Below are 25,000 nucleotides of genomic sequence, written 5' to 3' on the forward strand. Positions count from 1 at the left end.
CCAACATTTCGGAAAATTGCCGCCGAGATTCCAGCGCGGAGGAAGGAAAAACGTTTTTTTCAAAAATTCACCATAAATCGAAATATTGTGCTAGAGACTTCCAATTTGTTTCAAAATTAAGATAAATTATTGCAAATTACTACACTGCAAGAGTGTTAGCTTACAATTGCGTTTTTCGACCATTTCGTTCGAGTCAAAGTTGACCGAATGTCGATTATTTTCTATTTATCGTTATTTATATGAATATATTTCATAAATGATAAAAGCTACGGCCATGCGTTATTTTAAGTTGTATTCTACATGACATCGCACACATTTTCATATACAGAACTCTATGTAACGGCTAATATGAAACGGTGCAAATATTACGACAATGTGACTCAAGCATTTCGGAGAATTGCCGCCGAGATTCCGCGTGCGGAGGGAAGGAAAACGTTTTTTTTCAAAAATTCACCATAAATCGAAGTATTTTGCAAGAGACTTCAAACTTCTTTCTATATTAAGATAAATGATTGAATATTACTAGACTGTAAGAGTTATAGCTTACAATTGCGTTTTTCGACCATTTCGGTTGAGTTAAAGTTGACCAATGTCGAGTTGTTTTTATTTATCGTGATTTATATTCAAATATTTCATAAATGATAAAAGCTACGACCATAAGTTATTTTTTGTTGTATTTTAAATGAAATTGCACACATTTTCATATATAGAACTCTATATAACGGCTAATATGAAACGGTGCAAATATTACGACAATGTGACTCAAGCATTTCGGAGATTTGACACCAAGATTCCGAGCACGGAGGGAATGAAAAAGTTTTTTTCAAAAATTCGCCATAAATGGCAACGCCAGCAACAGATGAGACCAGCAGCATTAGGGACACCTCTGGCATATATATATATATATATATATATATATATATATATATATATATATATATATATATATATATCTATATATATATCTATATATATATATATATATATATATATATATATATATATAGATATATATATATATATATATATATATATATATATATATGTAGATATATATATATAGTATCTATATATATATATATATATATATATATATATATATATATATATATATATATATATATATATATATTGTCCAAGACATTTCATATTCTCGCATGGCGACAGGAAAGACTAGTAATTATTAAGAACTTGGTATTTCAATTGCCCTACTCTTGGTACCATCAAACTGTCTTTCCTGCCGTCCAGTCTTTAAAGATGGGTAGTTTGCTAACTCCTCCTCCTTTCATATGCTTTACTCGAGCGAAAACGGCGACGAGGAGCGAGGCAGCCCGGCCGTCAGGCAGACTCAGAGAGAGTCTCAGAGAGAGAGACAGAGAGAAGAGAGCAGAGACCTCACTCACCTGGGAAGGTTCCTACAATTTTGATTCGTCCGATATGCCTGTCTTAGGCTAAAGGCTTTTTATTGGGATCCCTGGTCTACGTCATCCTCTTGAGAAAATTCTGCCGAAATCCATCTGCAACGCCTTTGTGCATGGTTCGACAATGGTGAGTACCAAGAATATATAGGGCTTATTTTTAAGGTTATCATTGCGAACTCTCATTGCCTTGTGTTGCCTATTCAAGTTTTCCTGTCTGTCATTTTTAACTTATGAAGATTCGTTATAGTTTTTTGTGGTCAATATGTTTTATACATCGTATTCTCTTGTCCTTTCAGGTGATTTAGCTCTCGGACTAGTAACTCTAGCTTATTCATAAATTCACCTTGTTAACACTTGGGTAAGAGAATCGTCTAATACATTAATGTTTCGAGTGGTTATATTTATGACGGATTGTCTCCCATATTACGACCGAGCAAATTTATATTAGGTTTACCGTTCATTTCAGGATGGTGTTTGGTTTCGGTGTATCGGCCCTTTTATTTCCTTCCTGATACTAATGTAAACCTCAGTTGCTCAATTGTAAGGTAATTTTAAGTGGGTTATTATTCCTATGGGTATATTTTTCTACATAAATGACCATGACTTTTAGATACTAATCTTCCTGAATATTTCTTTACAGACAGCGAGCGAAGCAGAACGAAGGAAACGCCCTACGATCTACGTGAATTGCCTGTTGGGGTCTCCTACCAGTTGTTTATAACTACGGTACTACGTCATTTTAAAGGCTTATTTATTGTAATAAATATCCATTATTTAATTACATTTTTCCTTCCAACCTTTATTTCAAACCACAGATTTATATGGTGTTCTGCTTATATATATATATATATATATATATATGTATATATATATATATATATGTATATATATATATATGTATATATATATATATGATATATATATTATATATCTATAGATTTATATATATATATCTATAGATATAGATATATATATATGATATATCATATCTATATATAGAATATATATATACTATATATATAATATATATATATATAGATATATATATATATATATAGATATATATCTATATATATCTATAGATAATAGATATATATATATATATAGATATATATATTATAATATTAATAATATAGATCTATATATATATATGATGTAGATATATAGAGATCGATGATATATATTACATATAGATATATAATAGATATCTATAGAGATCTCAATATATAGATTATCTATAGATATAGTATTTTTAGAGCCTTAATATATATTAGCGTTATATATTATTATATATCTAATATCTTATATATATATTCGATAAATATGATATATATTAATATATATAATATGATAGATAGTAGATCTAATTATCTAAATATGTATAGTATATATATTATATATATAATAATATATATATATAATTATATACTATAGATATATATATATCTTTATAGATTAATTATATATAGATATAACGTAGATATATATTAATAGAATAGATAGATATATATATAGAATATATATATATTATCTTATATATATATATATATATATATATATCTATATATATATCTATATATATATATATATCTATATATATATAGATATATATATATACACATATATATTTGTATTTTTGGGTAAGCAAAAAATCTAACATTCTAGTAATATTCAATCATTTATCTTAATTTTGAAACAAATTGGAAGTCTCTAGCAAAATACTTCGATTTATGGTGAATTTTTGAAAAAACTTCTTCCTTCCCTCCGCGTGCGGTATCCCGGCAGCAAATCTCCGAAATGCTTGAGTCACATTGTCGTAATACTTGCACCGTTTCATATTAACCTTTATATAGAGTTCTACATATGAAAATGTGCGCAATTTCATGTAGTATACAACAGAAAATAAATTATGGTTGTAGCTTTCATCATTTTTGAAATATATGCATATAAATCACAATAAATAAAAAGAATTCGACATTCGGTCAATTTTGACTCGAGCGAAATGGTCGAAAAACGTAATTGTAAGCTAAAACGCTTACAGTCTAGCAATATTCAATCGTAATATTTGCACCGTTTATATTAGCCGTTATATAGAGTTCTATATATTAAAATGTGCGAAATTTCATTTAAAATACATCTAAAAATAACTCATGGATGTAGCTTTTATCATTTCTGAGATATTCGCATATAAATCACGATACATAGAAAAAAAATCGACACTCGGTCAACTTTGACTCAACCGAAATGGTCAAGAAACGCAATTGTAAGGTAAAAATTTTACAGTCTAGTATTATCCAATCATATATCTTCATTTTGAAAAAAATTGGAAGTCTCTAACACACTATTTCGATTTATAGTGAATTTTTGAGAAAAACTTTTTCCTTCCTCCGCGCGCGGAATCTCGGTGTCTAATCCCCGAAATGCTTGAGTCACATTGTGGTAATATTTGCACCGTTTCATATTAGCCATTATATGGAGTTCTATATATGAAAATGTGCGCAATTGCATGTAGATCACAACTAAAAATAATTCATGGTTATAGCTTTTATCATTTATGAAATATTTTATATAAATCACAATAAATAGAAAAAAATAGACATTCGGTCAACTTTGACTCGACTGAAATGGTCAAAAAACTAAATTGTAAGCTATAACTCTTACAGTCTAGTAATATTCAATCATTTATCTTCATTTTGAAACAAATTAGAAGTCTCTAGCACAATATTTCGATTATGGTGAATTTTTGAAAAAACCTTTTCCTCTTACACAGAGTTACACTTTCTGTGAGTGAGCCAGTAGCTCTAGTTAAGTTCCCAATTAGTCAATTTCACTCAGCCGTATTTTTTTTCGTTTCAATGGCTGATTTTCAATGGCATTGGATTAAGATTCGAGCACTGGGGATCATACCGCCAAACAGAATACTTTGTGGCTTAAGAGATTGTGGGATTGAATATATCCACGACTAGCCAGGGAATTCCCCAGCCATTTCAATCATTAAGCAATCATAAAAAGAAAGTTACTGAATGTGGATAAGTCTTGCAGGGCAAAGTTTGAAACGCGCTGGGACGATCTGTACGAGTCCCTCCTGCAGCGGTTTTCAGATTCAATGCCAAGGACACTCCAGAAAGTCCGTAAACGTTGTGGCATGCCTATCAAGTACTAGGGCAGGAGTTGGTGATTATTCATTCCAAATTTTATGATGGTTGCTTTAATAATTGATTTTTCCTGAATATTTTTAGTTTGTTGTACTCTTTTTCTTCTTCCATCTCTCTACCACGCAAAGTATTATGACTGGTACTGTATATATATATATATATATATATATATATATATATATATATATATATATATATATATATATATATATATATATATATTATATATATATATATATATATAGAGAGAGAGAGAGAGAGAGAGAGAGAGAGAGAGAGAGAGAGAAGAGAGAGATAGATATATATATATATATATATATATATATATATATATATATATATATAATATATATTATATATATATATATATATATATAGTATATTATATATATATATATATATATATATATATATATATATATATATATATATATATATATATAAAGAGAGTTATCCAATATGCATATTCGTAGATAAACTGCTTTATTATATCATTAGCACGAGCGTTCACTAACAAGTTGCGAGGCCATTATCATATTTTAAGAACAATTACAAGCTTCAAAACACGTGGGTACAATTAGTTAGGTAATTACAAATTTGGTCTCTTCGAATTTCCGATAGTAAAAGGTCTCTCTCCTTAAATAATCGGTTATTTATATTTCCCGCACTTCTGTATCATTTTATCTGGTTTACTTTTAAGTTTCTGTGGAACAGGCAGCGGGATAGAGTTCAACTTGACGTACTTGCCAGAGGCAACTTACCGGCAGCTGATCAGAACGCCAGCAGCAGACTTAAAAGTAATAATCTTAGGATTATTAATACTTCTATCCCCGCACTTGTTAGCGATGACATGAATGTTTCGAATATATGAAAGGAAATAATCAATTTAATTACTTGTGAATATCAGGGTTATTACAAATTCTCCATTATCTTACATTTTCGTGCTTTTTCCACCTTACTATTTCCTGCCGACACTTGTGCCACTCTTGGAACCAGCAGGTGTAAGTCGTTGGTTACGTTTTACTTTCTCTCTCTCTCTCTCTCTCTCTCTCTCTCTCTCTCTCTCTCTCTCTCTCTCATCCGATCTCATGGAGACGCGTTTGAATCATGTGATTATCCGCAGAAATTTTTTTTTTTTTACCGTAATTTCGTCCTTCCTGTTTGTATCTTTCAATATTGTTATATGTATGTATGCATATATATATATATATTATATATATATATATATATATATATATTATATTATATATATATGTGTGTGTGTGTGTGTGTGTGTGTGTGTGTGTGTGTGTGTGAATGTGTGTAAGTGTGTGTCCTAAAGTTGAACGCGGTTGTTGCTTGAAACCAGATAAACAGCATCGGAGGAAGGAGAGATATCAAAATGTGATTTATTATGCTGGCGTTTCACGAACATGTGCCCATTTTCGAAGCTACAAATTAAGGACAACAGAATTGGAAATAGTTTCTGTTGTTATTGTTTTTTTTTTTTTAATTTGTAGCTTCGAAGATGGGGGGACACATGGTCCTGAAACGTCAGCATAATCATCATTAAAAGGATTCAATATATTATATATATATATATATATATATATATATATATATATATATATATATATCTATATATATATAATGCATTCACCTTAATATCAGCAAGAGTAAAAAAGGATGGCAGTACTTAACGTGATAATTTGAATTACGCTTGACCGCAGACATGTAGAAACGATAAAAGATATCTATTGCCTTAATGATGGCATGTCGCAGACTTTTTCAAGTGTGCAATTATTAGAGTTTTAAACACCACCTACCCCACGTCTCTCTCTCTCTCTCTCTCTCTCTCTCTCTCTCTCTCTCCTTTACCAGAACTTCCAGTGGAAAAGAAAATATGATTTTTGTATTTTTATTTTCCGTTTTGTTGAGTTGATAATATTTGCCCCTTAAAAACACATCCACGTTAAAAATCCATCGCTGTACAGTAGTTAACAAAATAAAAGTAAACGTGTTCTCTAGTTGAGTATGGATTAGCACCAATTCTCGTACTTCTGTCTTATGACACTTCCTCATCACAAGAATGATTCACCACTCAGGATAGAAATTCACTTTGAATCTCATTTTTTCTGAGCAAGAGCTGTATGATTCCTGATTTCTTTTGAAATTGGCCAATTATCCTAAGTCATCAGGATACAGGTGATAACATTATAACTGTTTGAGGGTTCGGTCTAAAATTAATATATAACTATACTCTGTTTTTTTCCATCTGTCCATCCGCCTGCGATGTTTGCGCATGGTAACACTGCTTCCTGGGCTTTAAATAATATCCTGTTTCGCATATTAACTGTGTAATTCGCATGCAGTAAATTATTAAAACACTTTTCAATTGCAAATGTACACCGAGATATCCTTTTATTTACCTAAAACTTACACATAGCGTAACTATTTAAAGCCCGGGACGCAGTGTTACCATGCCAAAACACCACACGCGGATGGACAGATGGAAAAAAACAGAATATAGTTATAGCTGTGTGAGGGTTCGGTCTAAAATGAATAACTATACCTGTGTGAGGGTTCGGTCTAAAATGAATAACTATAACTGTGTGAGGGTTCGGTCTAAAATGAATAACTATACCTGTATGGGGGTTCGGTCTAAAATGAATAACTATACCTGTGTGAGGGTTCGATCTAAAATAAATTAATATTCCTGTGTGAGGGTTTGGTCTAAAATGAATAACTATATTTACCTGTGTGAGGTTTCGGTCTAAAATGAACAACTAAACCTGTCTGAGGGTTCGGTCTAAAATGAATAACTATAGTTGTGTGAGGGTTCGGTCTAAAATGAATAACTATACTTGTGTGAGGGTTCAGTCTAAAGTGAATAACTATACCTGTGTGAAGGTTCAGTCTAAAACAAATAACTATACCTGTGTGAGGGTTTGGTCTAAAACAAAAAACTATACCTGTGTGAGGGTTCGGTCTAAAATGAATAACTATAAGTGCGTGAGGGTTCGGTCTAAAACGAATAGCTATACCTGTGTGAGGATTCAGTCTAAAATGAATAACTATACTTGTGTGAGGGTTTGGTCTAAAATGAATAACTATATATACTTGTGTGAGGGTTCGGTCTAAAATGAATAACTATATATACTTATGTGAGTGTTCAGTCTAAAATGAATAACTATATTTGTGTGAGGGTTCGATCTAAAATGAATAACAATACCTGTGTGAGGGTACGGTCTAAAACGAATAACTATACCTGTATGGGGGTTCAGTCTAAAATGAATAACTATACCTGTGTGAGGGTTCGGTCTAAAATGAATAACTATACCTGTGTGAGGGTTCTGTCTAAAACGAATAACTATACCTGTGTGAGGGTTCGGTCTAAAATAAATAATTATATGTGTGTGAGGGTTCGGTCTAAAATGAATAACTATATATACTTGTGTGAGGTTCGGTCTAAAATGAATAACTATATATACTTGTGTGAGGGTTCAGTCTAAAATGAATAACTATATTGTGTGAGGGTTCGGTCTAAAATGAATAACTATACCTGTGTGAGGGTTCAGGCTAAAATGAATAACAATAGCTGTATGAGGGTTCTGTCTAAAATGAATAACTATACCTGTGTGAGGGTTCTGTCTAAAATGAATAACTATACCTGTATGAGTGTTCAGTCTAAAATGAATAACTATACCTGTGTGAGGGTTTGGTCTAAAATGAATAACTATACCTGTGTGAGGGTTTGGTCTAAAATGAATAACTATACCTGTGCGAGGGTTCGGTCTAAAATGAATAACTATGCCTGTGTGAGGGTTCGGTCTAAAATGAATAACTATAATTGTGAGAGGGTTCGGTCTAAAATGAATAACTATATATACCTGTGTGAGGATTCAGTCTAAAAAGGAAAAACTATATACTTGTGTGAGGGTTCAGTCTAAAACAAATAACTATACCTGTGTGAGGGTTCGGTCTAAAACAAATAACTATACCTGTGTGAGGGTTTGGTAAAAAAAAAAATAACTATACCTGTGTGAGGGTTCGGTCTAAAACGAATAACTATACCTGTGTGAGGGTTCGGTCTAAAATGAATAACTATACCTGTGTGAGGGTTCAGTCTAAAATGAATAACTATATCTGTGTGAGGGTTCGGGCTAAAAGTAATAACTATACCTGTGTGAGGGTTCGGCCTAAAGCGAATAACTATACCTGTGCGAGGGTTCGGTCTAAAATGAATAACTGTGTGATGGTTCGGTCTAAAATGAATATTTATACCTGTGTGGGGTTCGGTCTAAAATGAATAACTATACCTGTGTGAGGGTTCAGTCTAAAATGAATAACTCTATTTACCTGTCTGAGGGTTCGGTCTAAAATGAATAACTATACCTGTGTGAGGGTTCGGTCTAAAACGAATAACTATACCTGTGTGAGGGTTCGGTCTAAAACGAATAGCTATACCTGTGTGAGGGTTCGATCTAAAATGAATAACTATAATTGTGTGAGGGTTCAGTCTAAAATGAATAACTATACCTGTGTGAGTGTTCGGTCTAAATGAATAACTATACCTGTGTGAGGGTTTGGTTTAAAATGAATAACTCTACCTGTGTGAGGTTTTGGTCTAAATTGAATAACTATATATACTTGTGTGAGGGTTTGGTCTAAAGTGAATAACTACATATACTTGTGTGAGGGTTCAGTCTAAAATAAATAACTATAAATCTGCTAGGGTTCGGTCTAAAATGAATAACTATACCTGTGCGAGGGTTCAGTCTAAAATGAATAACTATACCTCTGCGAGGGTTCGGTCTAAAATGAATAATTATACCTGTGTGAGGGTTCAGTCTAAAACGAATAACTATACCTGTGTGAGGGTTCGGTCTAAAATGAATAACTATACCTGTATGAGGGTTCTGTCTAAAATGAATAACTATACTTGTGTGAGGGTTCGGTCTAAAATGAATAACTATACCTGATGAAGGTTCAGTCTAAAATGAATAACTATACCTGTGTGAGGGTTTGGTCTAGAACGAATAACTATATCTGTGTGAAGTTTCGGTCTAAAACTAATAACTATACCTGTGTGAGGGTTCGGTCTAAAACAAATAACTATACCTGTGCGAGGATTCGGTCTAAAATGAATAACTAAACCTGTGTGAGGGTTCTCTCTAAAATGGATAACTATACCTGTTTGAGGGTTCGGTCTAAAAAGAATAACTATACCTGTGTGAGGGTTCGGTCTAAAATGAGTAACTATACCTGTCTGAGGGTTCAGTCTAAAATGAATAACTATACCTGTGTGAGGGTTAGGTCTTAAATGAATAACTATACCTGTGTGAGGGTTCGGTCTAAAACGAATAACTATACCTGTGTGAGGGTTCGGTCTAAAATGAATAACTATACCTGTGTGAGGGTTCGGTCTAAAATGAATAACTATACCTGTGTGAGGGTTCGGTCTAAAACAAATAACTATACCTGTGTGAGGGTTAGGTCTGAAATGAATAACTATATCTGTGTGAGGGTTTGGTCTAAAATGAATAACTATATCTGTGTGAGGGTTTGGTCTAAAATGAATAAATATACCTGTGTGAGGGTTCAGTCTAAAACCAATAACTATACCTTTGTGAGGGTACAGTCTAAAATTAATAACTATACTTGTGTGAGGGTTCGGTCTAAATCCAATAACTATCCTTGGGAGGGTTTGTTAGTCCTAAAACCAATCAATATACCTGTGTGAGGGTTCGGTCTAAAAGACAAAATAACCTTATAACCTGGTATGAGGGTTCCGGTCTAAAACGAAATAACCTATACCTGTGTGAGGGTTCAGTCTAAAATGAATTAACTATAGTCCTGTGTGAGGGTTTTGGTCTAAATTGAATAACTATACCTTTTGTGATGGGTTTGGTTGGTCTAAAATGAATAACTATACCTTTGTGAGGGTTTCGGTCTAAAATGAATAAACCTTCTACCTGTGGTGAGGGTTAGGTTCGAAAATGGAATAACTAAATATCCTGTGTGAAGGGTTCGGTCCTAAAAAAACGAATAACTATACCTGTGTGACGGCGTTCGGGTCTAAAAATGAGTAACTACCTGTATGAGGGTTCAGTCTAAAATGCAATAAAACTATACCTGTTTGTGAGGGGTTTCGGTCTAAACTGAATAACTATACCTGTGTGAGGGTTTGGTCTAAAATGAAAAACTATACTGTATAAGGGTTCAGTCTAAAATGATACTATACTGTGTGAGGTTCGGTCTAAAAGAAAGTAAACTACCTGTGTGAGGGTTCGGTCTAAAATGGAATTAAACTACCTGTGTGAGGGTTCGGTCTAAAATGAATAAAACATACCTGTGTGAGGGTTGGTCCTAAAATGAATAACTATACCGTATGGGTTCAGTCTATTAATAACTTCTATAAAACTGTGTGAGGATTCGGTCTAAAACGAATAACTATACCTGTATGAGAGTTCAGTCTAAAACGAATAACTATACCTGTGTGAGGGTTCAGTCTAAAATGAATAACTATACCTGTGTGCGGTTCGGTCAAAATAATAAAACTATACTGTATGAGAGTTCAGTCTAAAAACGAATAACTATACCTGGGTGAGGGTTCAGTCTAAAATGAATAACTATACCTGTGTGAGGGTTCAGTCTAAAATGAATAACTATACCTTTGTGAGGGTTCGGTCTAAAATGAATAACTATACCTGTATGAGGGTTCAGTCTAAAATGAATAACTATACCTGTGTGAGGGTTCTGTCTAAAACGAATAACTATACCTGTGTGAGGGTTCGGTCTAAAACGAATAACTATACCTGTATGAGGGTTCAGTCTAAAATGAATAACTATACCTGTGTGAGGGTTCGGTCTAAAATGAATAACTATATCTTTGTGAGGGTTCGGTCTAAAATGAATAACTATACCTGTATGAGGGTTCAGTCTAAAATGAATAACTATACCTGTATGAGGGTTCAGTCTAAAATGAATAACTATACCTGTATGAGGGTTCAGTCTAAAATGAATAACTATACCTGTGTGAGGGTTCAGTCTAAAATGAATAACTATACCTGTATGAGGGTTCAGTCTAAAATGAATAACTATACCTGTATGAGGGTTCAGTCTAAAATGAATAACTATACCTGTATGAGGGTTCAGTCTAAAATGAATAACTATAGCTGTATGAGGGTTCAGTCTAAAATTAATAACTATACCTGTGTGAGGGCTCGGTCTAAAATGAATAACTTCACACGGAGAAAACTTGTTGTCTAGTCGGCTTTCTTCCATGTGATGCTTTTTATTACAGGTGTATCGAACGAAAGCTTTCAAAAAGGAAAAGAGGAAAAGATAAAATTAAGAGAAAATATAAATGCAACCAGATATAAAACACCGAATCCAGTCCACTTACTAGAGCCGTTTGGTCTTGTATCTTTTTTTAGAATTTCAAAATACCTAGATTCCAATGACAACACCTGTGGAGAAAATAGCCTTTAAAAAATTCATTAGCTTTCCTCATTATTTTACGGATCTGAAGCTTTTCATTATCTTGTAACAGCTCGAGGTAATCCACGGTATTATCGTTTTTGTTCTTATTCTCTGCTTCTGAAAAAGAAAAGAAAAAAAAAAAACTAGTTAAGGAAACAGGTGTCTATTGTTGTCTTTCATCAACAACAAAAAATAATGGAAATGGGGATACAAATAGTTTCTGTGCTTATCTTGTATATATATATATATATATATATATATATATATATATATATATATATATATATATATATATATATATATATATATAATGTGTGTGTGTGTATATATACCTATATGTGTGTTTCATGTATATTATGTATGTAAATATTATATAACTATATATAACTATATATATATATATATATGTATATATATATATATCTATATATATATATATATATATATATATATATATATATATATTATATATGTAATGTCTATGTATTTATGTACAGAGTGTGAGAGAAAAGGATTATTGAATATAGCCAACAGTCGTTATCAGTTTTTTTTTTTTATTTCTCGTGATAACCTACCTGTGCACTTCATCCACAATGAGTGGCTGGTTATTTGCTCAATGGAGAGAAAAATGTGTTTGGAGGCGACGGATTGGTTGGAGGGTAGGGAGGGAGTAGGGTGTGTGAGTGTGCGTGTGGGTGTGCGTGTGCGTTTAATGAATGTTAAAAGGTCTTCCCGGCTCCCGAACGGCCGGCTCAGAGTTGAGGTTTGGCATCCAGGTAGATTGTTGGTGCTCTGTCAAGCTGCAGCAACGGCACTTCGCTCTGGTCTCTCGTGAAGTAGAAGTTGCTGGTCGACAAAGTCGTCCTGCCGGGAATTTCAGTCGCTCTCTCTCTCTCTCTCTCTCCAGCCGCTTCCCACGAGAACTTACCACGATATCTTTGTGAGTATAGGAGAAAGAAGTTACTGTGGAGTTACAAGGATTAGGATGTCTCAAAGACTTGTTAGTCCATCCGAGGAGCAGGTTTTACTGTTCATTCACAGTGTCCTAATTATTTTGTCTAGCTTTATTTTAAACTTCCACTCTGTTGCTGTTTACAACTTCTGGAGGCAGTTTATTCCATGAATCACATTCTTGTACGTAAAGCAGTTTCCACAATGGGATGTGTTGTATCTCTTCAGTTCTAGTTTCTATCCATTACTGGTAGCAATGACAATGAATTTGCCGTATTCTGCGGTGGCCAAGAAAAATTGCTCCAGGAAAAGCTGCTATTCAGAGAGGAATTTCATATGCACATGTTACTGAGGAATATGATTTCATAAATGAAGGGAATTTCCATAACCGGAGACTGCTATTGAAGGGGTTCTAGAAGCAAATTGAACTTTGAGAGAATTGTTTAGGAAATTAAGACCGAGTGTGATACGGGGGAAATGATTCCTACTCCACTCGGTCAGTGTAACGACATTTAGACATCTAAACTGAATGCAACAGGCGCGTGATTGATCCAAGTCAGGGGTGGCCAGACTTTTGGACTCCGAGATCTACTCAAAAGTCAAACTCTCTTACGATCTACCATACTTCATAGTCACATATTATTACGCGGGGAAAAAATATTTCAAATAGCGACAGTACGATAAAACATGAGCGCAGTTGCCTCACACACACACACACACACACACACACACACACACACACACACACACACACATATATATATATATATATATATATATATAATATATATATATATGCTTGTGTTTTTCTTTGTTCATATAGGATTGTAGGGGAACGGCGATAGACGAAAAAGTAGCCGCGATCGACTGTTTGGCCACCTGTGATCCAAGTTACACTACTTACCCGCCTGTAAATTCCGAGTGCATTAGAATTCAGAAGTTTACGAGAATATGAATTTAATTTCTGGATCTTTTAATCGGGTTCCAATGAAACATTTTTAATGTGTGTACGTGTGTGAATTCAGGGGTACAGTTACAACACAAAAGAAGCGAACACTTGAACGAAGCTTTGTAAGACTTGTTATGTCTCGAGATACATTTCACCTTCAAGCCAGTTGATAATAACAACAATAGAAACTTGGTTTCGAACTACATCGCAATCCACTGCCACTTTCACCAAGCTAATAAGACTTGTTTAAAATTTCAATGATCTTGTTTGTTTTACACGGTAAATTCATGAACACTACGCTCAGGATTTTTTTTCTTATCCTTGAATGATAAATGAAGTTTATTGCTCTAATTTCGTCCTTTTACTCTGTATTTGTTCTCACTTGTCTCATTCTCCCTAACTGTACGGTCTTTTTAAACTTTGCCTTGTTCTAGCGTTCATTTTTCACTAAACAAATTGGAACTCTTACGAGTCTTGAGGTGTCAGTCTTAGGCCTAACAAGAGACAGGAAGCTTTAGTAGCCTTTCTTAGGTTGCAGCAGCCTAACATATTACGAATGTCATCATCGTTTCAGCAAACTAACGTATTACGAATATCATCAACATCATCAAAGAACCCCTGGAACTCAACTGGGGAAAAGAGAGCGGCATCCACGCCCCACCGACAACCAATTAACGTGTCGGCAAACGTCTAAACAAAATGTGTGCCAAGTGGTGGCGTTCGTCGCGTTTCTCTTGCATGCGTGGCAGCTCACGACTGCCATCACGCCATGTGTGTGAAGGCACAAAGGTAGACTGCCACGTATAACTAGAGTGGCACACTCACAGATACTTAGACTATCTACTTAGGTGTGGTTAGCCGATCGTGGTGGCTCTTAGCCAGTTTGAAAGAAGGGCATAGAGCTATCAGCCTAATCCTAACAAGAACTCCGTTAACGCTAAAAGGTTTGTAGTGAAGTGAAATATATATATTATATATACAAACATATATATTATGGATATTTATATATAAAAAGCAGAAGTACAGTGTCGTAGTCTGGTCTGCCGATGATATAATAGTAATCATAGTATGTCTTTAAAAATCGTTTCCGTTTGATATAACGGGATATGGCATTTGAAATGCACACACACACACACACACACACACACATATATATATATATATATATATATATATATATATATATATATAATATAGTGTGTGTGTTTTTAGTATATTACATATATATATATATATATATATATATATATATATATATATATATATATGATATCAAATATATATATATATATAATATATATATATATATGTATAACAGATATATATATATATATATATATATATATATATATATATAATATTATATATATATATATATATATATATATATGTGTGTGTGTGTGTGTGTGTGTGTGTGTGTGTGTGTGTGTGTGTGTAATATCAATTCCGCTGGCCATGTCTAGTCAGTAAACTAAAACCATTTTTAAAATCCATTTTCATTTTTTATTATAATCAAAATTTTCATATGTATACCCGACTACGGCACATACACGTGTGTGTTGTATTACAGTTGTATAAGACGTACCAAAATCTACAGCGATCTAATACGTTTGCTAGTGATATGCTTAATCAGACTAGAAATTCGGAAGACAACACAGTATCTTTTTAGAACCGTAGGTAAATATAGGAATAACTAATTAAAACGGCATCATTGTATAAGGGGAAGAGCATTGTTGGGAGTTTTATACTGTTGAGGCGGTAACCCAACGCTGACCTGAATTTAAGATTTGCCTTACCAGTATTAGGTACATAACGAAGTCAAAACACACGCACTATATATATATGTGTATATACTATATTATATATGCTACATATCTACTACAATATGCAATATATATTAATACATATAAACGCACACTTTTCTTTTTGAACATTAAGTCGTTATCCCTATCAACCTAGGAGAGCGCCTAAGTGGCGTGATCGGTATGGTCTTGGCCTACCACCTCGATGGCCGCAAGTTCGATTCTCGGGTATTCCATTGAGGAGTGAGAGATGTGTATTTCTGGTGATAGAAGTTCACTATCGACGTGGTTCGGAAGTCACGTAAAGCCGTTGGTCCCGCTGCTGAATAAACGCTGGTCCCATGCAACGTAAAAACACCATACAAACAAACAAAAAACAAAACAAACCTATCACCCTAGGAAAGAGAAGACAACGAAGTTTACCATGTTCTTAATTTAACGGCTGAATAGTGGATGAAAGTCTGTTCAATATCAGCGGCTTGATAGACCTAGTACATAGAAGGACCATCAGCGGTAGGCTTAACCCACTTGATCCACTGCCACTCGCCTCTACCTCACGTTGCATGCGCTTTCTGGCTTCTTTAGTTCCTCGTTGGATTAGTGGTTTTCTCGCTCGGCTACCAATCCGGTGGACAGAAGTTCGATTCTCGGCCAACGCGGAATCAGAGGAATTTATTTCTGGTGATAGACATTCATTTCTCGATATAATGTGGTTCGGGTCCCACAATAAGCTGTAGGTCCCGTTGCTAGGTGACTATGGTTCCTAGCCACGTAAAAATATCTAATCCTTCGGGCCAGCCCTGGGAGAGCTGTTAATCAGCTCAGTGGTCTGGTTAAACTGCATTTGGTCATGATGAGACTATTGATGAAAATAGGAAGCGCTTTGGTTGTCTTTACTGAAGTTAGTTAGTTTATGGTGTCTAGTTTGAAGTCTGCAAGGGAAGTCGAACAGTCATTCAATTCAGATTATTATTTTTAAGTGAATTGTCTTAAAACTTTTTACGTACATTTCCGAGGAGATTATAGTTATGAGCATTTCTATATTCCAATTAAGTTTACAACAGAAAATGGTAAACTGGAGGCAAACCGCAATTTGGCACTTGGCACAGACATCTGCAAAAAAAAAAAAAAAAAAAAGCCTTTCCTCCTTATTTAAATCCACAAACACACACATGCACATATATGTGTGTAGTTTTAATGAATATCCATCCTTTTAGATGTATGTCAGAGAAATGCTTCCTCTTCATGTTTGACTCTGATGGTTGAGTCGTAGACACCATCAAACACTCTGATCAATTATTTGGACAGCAAAACGAACATGCTTAATCTGCTGGCGTGTTGGAAATGACTCCTCAAATGGATTTTGTCATAATTATCTTTCTTTATAGTGACGCGTAGGAAGTGCAATTTTCAGAGGAGCCAATTGTATTGATTGATTCAACTGTTTCTGGTGATAGAAGTTCACTCTCGACATGTTTGGAGGTCACGTAAAGCCATTGGTCCCGTTGCTGAATAACCACTGGTTCCATGAAACGTAAAACCACCAAACAAACAAAACTTGCCTTAAACAGAAGTTCATCAGCGCAGCTTTCTGTCAGGAAGGACGTCGTTGTTTCCGATACAAGGATTATCTATTGAATGGGCAGAGTCCGGAGGCCCAAACTAGGCCTCCTACTTCCTTAGACACATTACTCTGCCTTAGGACAAGGTTTGTGCTGGTAGAAGGCTGGTTGCAACTAAACCAAGCAACTAGATATCCGAACGAATGCAATATTGCGGGTACGTGATCTTGTGACAGCGTGGCACCGCAAAGTTCTGGATTTCCAAGTCTAGTAGCAACGTGATTGGGAAAATTCAGTTCCTGAAGTACGATCACTACAAGTGTCCGAGTGATGTTTCTATGTTGAAATGGGACTTTTAAGAGGTGGCTAAAATCCGGGTCAGATTGTATGTACATTTTACATCATAGTTATTTTAATGATAAATATTATAATGACCTGCGCTGGGAATATATGAGACACGAATCCAGGCAAAAAAAAGGTCACAGAAAAAAATCCACATGAGAAAATTTACAGGAAAAAATCCTCATTAATGTATCCCAAATAGTGACCCATATATGAATGTATATACATAGTAAATTAAGGTATGTTGAGCTATAAGAAATATAACTGTATTTGTTGATTCTGTACATAAATTAAAAATATTGTACATGCATTGTATTGTAAAGTGACATTTAAAATGTATTTTTTTTAAATGAAAGAGAAAAAAAGAATAGTGGCCCGCATATTTCCCAAGTCTGGAAGAGTTCAGGGATGGGGAAAATTAGGACCAATCAATGAGCGTGGAGCTGATCCTTGACGTCACAAGCCACACGGTCTCATAGCCATTACTGCCAGTCACATTGCCGAAGAAAAACTTCCCCATTTCACAATTTACGGCTTGTATGTCCTATACATTTTAGTCAGATATATTGAAATATAATGCAACACCGATTCAACAAACAATATATTCTTCAAATGAGATACATCGTGAAATATACTATGCGTTATTGGCTTCTCCCTCTTGGTAATAGTGCTCAGTCCTTCTTAATATTTGCTCACAAAGTCGATATTTACTGCATTAATAATATTTTCATGGCAAGAGGCTGTGGCTAAACTATATACTTGAACAAGTGTGTTTAAAGCCATTTAGAAAGAGTTGCAATAACACATGGGATGATTACAAAATATACAAGACGGTAAAATTGATGGTATGGTAAAAATGATGGTATATGACCTGTAATTAACACTACAGACTACAGACAGGAGGCCAAGAACTCGCAGCACTTCGACTCCCATCAAGAATCTTGGACTTTGAAAGTGACAGTTTTAAAAGCATGGACCATGGAACGTTTTTCAAGCGTTACTGCCTGTTGTTTCAGGCTATAAAAAGCTATTATGCACAGAACTAAAATAATAATTGCCTTATGCTTAAAAGAAATGTGGAAGGTACAGTTTTGATAACAAATTTACGTACCCCATAGGGGGATAGTGCCACACATGTTCAAGTATATAATTTACATATGTTCAAGTATATAATTACACATATGTTCAAGTATATAATTTACACCTCATTTGGTGCAACTTCTTTTATTCATATTCTCTTTCTTCCATCTTATGGTCCACCCTCTCCCAACAATTGCTTCATAGTACAACTGTTTTGAGGTTTTCCTCCTGTAACACCTTTCAAACCTTTTACTGTCAATATCCGTTTCAGCGCTGAATGGCCTTAGTTGCCCCAGTGCTTGGCATAATGCCAAAAATCTATGTAAAATATATTATTCACTTAATTTAAGGCATACATTTGGCCATTGAGTGTGAGCTTGGATGAAAATAGTCGTATACTCATATACTACCGTTATCCCTAGCTTTAATTGATACGTGTTGAATATTTGCATAAAATTTTCTGTTGAAAGAGAGTTGGAAAAAAAAGTGTCATCCATATTTACTTTAAAGCATATCGCAGTTCTAATAAATTTATGCATCAATTTTGTTCTATTTCAGCTTAGTAAAAAGTGGAAGGTTTTATGAAAACGGAATCCACCTCAAAAAGGCAATTTTTTACAACAGCTTATCAAGTGCACCTTGAAAAACAACCGTATTCAGATTAGCTACTGACAGGATGAGTTCGTCACGTAACTATATTTGGTTACATTAGGCTAACTTAGATCACCAAAACAACAATACCGTAGGTTTCCTTAAGGGCACATTAACTCTTGAAATAATTTAATGAATGAAGCTGAAACTGTGTTCCTGTAAATCGTAGGGAATATATCAGTCTGATTCCTGTTCATGGCCTAGTTATGACCAGTATATTACTTTTATACAATGCAATGCACAGTAATGTGCATTACTACGAAATACCATATGTCAATAGAAATCCGTAGTGTAAGCCTACTCTCTCTCTCTATTTTCCCCTACAAACAGGTCAGATACCATCATTTTTACCATCTTGTATATTGTTTGATTCATCCCGTGAGTTATCGCAACCCTTTATAAATGGCTTTAAACATGCATTTTCAAGTATATAATTTAGAAATTCGCGATGTGAAAATATTATTTACCAATAACGCATAATATATTTCTCGGTGTATCTCATTTGAAGAATATATTGTTGTTAAATTAGTGTTGCATTATGTTTAGATATATCTGACTAAAATGCATATATCATACAAGCCGTAAGCTGTGAAATTGAGAAGAAAGTATTTCTTCGGCATCGTGACTGGCGGCAGTGATGGATATAGGACTGAGGAGAGAGCTAAAAGGCGTGGCTTGTGACGTCATGGATCAGCTCCACGAGCTTTGATTGATCATAATTTTCCCCATCCCTAAACTCTTCCAGACTTGGGAAATATGCGACCCGGTATGTAACCACCCTTGCGGCGTGTTTAGTACAAGGACGTTGGGGATTACCGTAGAAACATGAACAGAAGACTGTCAACTGATATGACTTTTTTTTTTTCTATCTAAAATTGTGACCTTTTTTCTTAGCCAAAATCATGACTATTTCTTTATGTGACATTCTTTTTCTTGTGACTTCATTGCCGTCCATCATGAGACACTATTTCTGCCATCCAAATCAGAGAAAATGTTTCAGGGATAGCTTAGAGAAGAGTGTGAAGCTTATGACAATGATAACCTCATCTTGGTATTTGATAGAAGCCTTGAAAGAATTCCTCACATTATAGCCGTTAGAGGTATGAAGTTAACTACTAAGTGCTGTAAAAAACAAAGCCAGGAGTCGCATGCAACTACCCATATCAAGTATTCAGAATCGTTGATGCTATTCAAAGCGTGTCACGCGACTGAAGTATATGTTGGGAGAGAGAGAGAGAGAGCGGCCAATCAATAATGTCAGCATGTAAAATACTAGCCGACCAACCAATGGGAGGTTTTAAAAGTATATCATAGTTTAACCAAACTACTGAGCTGATTAATAGCTCTCCTAGAGCTGGCCCGAAGGATTAGACATTTTTACCTGGCTAGGAACCAATTGGTTACCTATCAACGGGACCTACAGCTTATTGTGTGATCCGAAGCACATCATATCGAGAAATGAATTTCTAATCACCAGAAACAAATTCCTCTGATTCGCGTTGGCAGAGCGGGGAGTCGAACTCGGGACTATCGAATTGGTAGGCGAACGCGTAACCCACTCGTCCAACGAGGAACTACCAATCGGAGGTAAATATGAGTGTTCTTCAGTATCAGTTTTGAACTATTGGAGCATGATACAATGAGGCTTTTAATGCCGTTCGTTCAATGTATACGTATATGTCCATTTGTCTCTTAATTGATCTTAATCATCAACTCGTGTACTTCTTCCCATTTCCTAAATAATAATAATAATAACAACAACACAGTCCGTTACCCCTAAAAGAGAGAAAGAAAGAAAAAAGGTGTTTAGTATGATCTGCGGAAAATAATTCATAGCCTATTAAAGTTCCGGAACGAAATCGACCCAGACATTATAGATGGGATGATTAGGGGCTGTTAATGATCGCTTGTCACGGTCAGCAGAATGAATCTGGTTCTATTCTGTTCAGGTAAACTGTATTCCATGGAGAGTTGAAAACGTCGGGTAAGCTGATGGGCGGGTGGAGGAGTGGGATTTTCCATTAAGCTGTCGTAGCCTATAGTGCCCATTCGTTGAATTTAGTTATATATATATATATATATATATATATATATATTATATATATTGGTCATCTTCACATCCGGATATATTGTTTGTGTGTATATATATATATATATATATATATATATATATATATATATATACACACAAACAATATATCCGGATGTGAAGATGCCACCATATATATATATATATATATATATATAATATATATATATATATATATAAATGCATACATAAAGTATAAGCCACGAAAGAAAGTGAAACACTAGAGTAACTGCGACTACTCCAGTGTTTCACTGTCCTTCGTGGCTTATACCTTTATATTATTATACATACATACATATATATATATATATATATATATATATATATAATATATATATATATATACATATATATATATACATACATTGATCATCATCATCATATTCGACGATGTGTGACGCAAAAAATCCTCTGTGAAATTGAGCCGCACAGTGGCTGTGTGCATTAACTTTCACAAATCTCCATTAATGTTCGGCCTCGTTTCTCATAGTTCTCCTCCATATTCCCTAGGGCGTTGTGCTAAGAACATTTTCAAAACCGACCTCTCTCCTTTAGATCATTATTTCACGTACATAAGACCTTCGGTCATTTTATTTATCGCAGTTATTTCTAACTAGTCATTTATCAGATTTCTGATGTTCTTTTTAAAGCTTTATTCAGTCTGCCCATTATTTGACTTGCCTGTTTTTTTAGACATTAAATTCCCACCGAAGACAACTGGTACTGAATATCAATGTTCGGAAATATACGTAAGATTCAACCTCCCTAATCCTTTCTCCGTCCATCTGATGTTATTTCTCTCCGTATTCCTTGTTTTAACTTAATTCGTTTGAGTCTACCTCTAGGTCAGTGATTCCCAACCTTTACACCTTAAAGGAACCCCTGAAACAACATTAAATATCCTAGGGAAACTTTGTCTTTCTCTCTCTCTCTCTCTCTCTCTCTCTCTCTCTCTCTCTCTCTCTCTCTCTCGCTCTATGTATAACCATTACTCAATATAAATCATTATCTACCACTGCTATTCGAAGTGCGTAAATTCAGATCAGCGTCATTTACCATGCATATTTATTTCAAGACTTTTTGCTGAACCCCTAATGGTGGAATGAGGAACCCCAGGGTTCCACGGAACCATGGCTGGGAATCGCTGCTCTAGTTGGTGTTTTCTGTTGAGCGAGCCTTGTAAATTTTGTGGTGTTTTGCTGAGTGAGACTGCAACGTCTGCTGTTTCTGGGTCTGTTGAGTTTCTGTCATTTTTCAACGAAATCCTTTTGTTTTCTCTCAGACCACTTTTTATTCACTAGGAAAAGTACGAGAAGGGCAAATAGCGAAGTTAAATGCTTTCCAATCAATAAGCCATATTCAGTCAATACTCCATCAGGATTCTATTCATAAATTGCGGACACATCTATATATAGATGTGTAATATATATATATATATATATATATATATATATATATATATATAGTGTATATATATATATATATATAATATATATATATATTTATATCTTTACTTATATACATATATATATATATATATATATATATATATATATATATATATATATATATATATATATTATATGCACACACACATCATTGTAGAGCAATAATTACCGTTAGACATTTGTGGATTTCGGAGCAATGGCAAGAACGATAAGTCCATATTAGGCCTTTTACTCACTTCCACAGTTTCACTTGTGGTCCTGTGGGCCGCTATTATGGGCAAGAGTGGTGTCAGCCCAGTATGTATCTACCTCCTCCGAGGTGCTAATACTAAACATGGCGGAAGCTCAGGGTGACGCCGTGTTTAGTACTAGCCCCTCATGGATCAAATATTATATGTAGCCATTTTTAAATTGTGGTTTCGGGAATTTATATTAATAAACGGCGTCCCATTGAGTTTACCCTGGACTTCGACAAAGGTGGATATATACTTGGTTAATACCGGCAAGAGCCTTGCCGGCATAAAGCTGACTTTATCTAAACCATGACCATGGGAGTTCAAGTAGACGCAGCGGGCAGCGTCCAGCCTGATTAGCAGAATCCCTCACCCAGGAATACATTAGGAATGTCTTCCCTCACCCAGGAATATTTATATCAGTATTTGTAAACCAAGTTCATAATGTAGGTAGCTGGACTCAAACTCCTTCCTGGAAACTTTAGAACACAGGTCGGATGGTTCTTTGGAGTGTTAGCAATATAATGGTGATAAAAGATTAGATAAAAAGATAAAGTTGTGCCACCTTGCAATTCTCCGCTCTTTGAGTGTGTCGTGTGTAGCTAAATAGTGTGAGAAATTTGCCAGTGATGACATATTTTCCTTACTTGTCTTCAGTTAGGTAGTACAAAGGACATCGAAGAAATTCGAGATTCAGACAAATTCAAAGTCCAGAAATCGAAACAGGTTGTTGAACTGTGTTGAACACAATAAAGGCAGATGTTGAACTACGTCATAATCACTTAAATCACATCAATCACCCGCCCGGTGTTAAACAAGCAAAAGGACATAAAACATCGACCGCAACATCTGTTTGATCTCCAAAAAACACCTGCTACAGCATCGCGCTGTTTGAAATAATGTCGAAACTCACGCATCGACTGACTATATTTATAGGCTATTTGACAAATGTAAGAATGTTCAGGGGGTTCCCTGCAACTTCCCCCTTCGGCGGCCACAAACAACTCTGTTGTTTGGTGGCTGCCTTTTACTCTGCTTTCGCTTCCTTTGGTTTCTTTCCACTTACTTTGCCAATCTCTCTAACATAATACAAGCGTACGCGTACTTGGTATGCCAGTTGTGGTGGGTCACATATGGATCGGGAAACGACTGGGTTTATATATAAAAATATGAATATTGTATATATTTACAATAAAAATATAAAACTACACACGTGATTTATTTATCAGCTGAAGCCACATGAAAAATCTGAAAAAAAAATCGAGAGTCAAGTGCTTTTGTGGATTGAACACATCTTCCACCCCGAAGGTGTTAATTACAAGAAAGAACTTGGCGCTCTTTCGTTACCTTTCAAAATTTTCTTGTGAGCCTCAGCTGATATATATATATATATATATATATAATATATATATATATATATATATATATATATTATATATATATATATATATATGTATATATTCGACATTAAGAATTAACTACTGATTCGTGAATGAGCCTCCTTTGCAATAAACTTTTACCACATAGGCTGCTTTATATCCCCTCACAGAAGTCTGGTTAACTTACAGACACTCTCCATGCAGCCTTATCTTGTATCCCTTCTCGTACTTAGTGAGCATTACTACCCTTCCTCTCCAAAAACTCTTTCGGGCCATCTGTCCAACCGTAGGTCTTCATCTTCCTCCTGTTAGTACTTCTGAATTAAGCAGCAATCTTCCTTTTGTCTATTTGAACCATCTCTAAAAGCTTTGATCCCTTCTTTCACCTCCCCGTAGCGGGTTAGTGCCGTCAGTGCATCTCATTCAGTGCAATGTAGGCATTACTTAAGGTCCTTTGCAGCGTCCCTTCGGCTC

At 34.7% G+C, this 25,000-nt stretch overlaps 1 protein-coding gene across 10 annotated transcripts in view; it reads left to right on the forward strand.

The window, feature by feature from the left end:
• Window positions 1–12,769: 12,769 nt before the first annotated feature.
• The window catches only part of LOC135214440 (galactoside alpha-(1,2)-fucosyltransferase 2-like), a 65,512-nt gene continuing 53,281 nt past the window's right edge, over window positions 12,770–25,000 (forward strand). For 6 of the 10 annotated variants that reach the window (XM_064248751.1, XM_064248742.1, XM_064248791.1 and 3 more), the window contains exon 1: window positions 12,770–12,980. The gene's annotated coding sequence lies outside the window, so the exon portion shown is untranslated. Of the gene's footprint in view, window positions 12,981–14,475; window positions 14,885–25,000 lie in introns of those variants that run through there. The other 4 variants (XM_064248800.1, XM_064248780.1, XM_064248816.1 and 1 more) reach the window with 4 other exon arrangements.

This window comes from Macrobrachium nipponense, chromosome 19, assembly GCF_015104395.2.
Source record: "Macrobrachium nipponense isolate FS-2020 chromosome 19, ASM1510439v2, whole genome shotgun sequence".
Lineage (NCBI taxonomy): Eukaryota > Metazoa > Arthropoda > Malacostraca > Decapoda > Palaemonidae > Macrobrachium > Macrobrachium nipponense.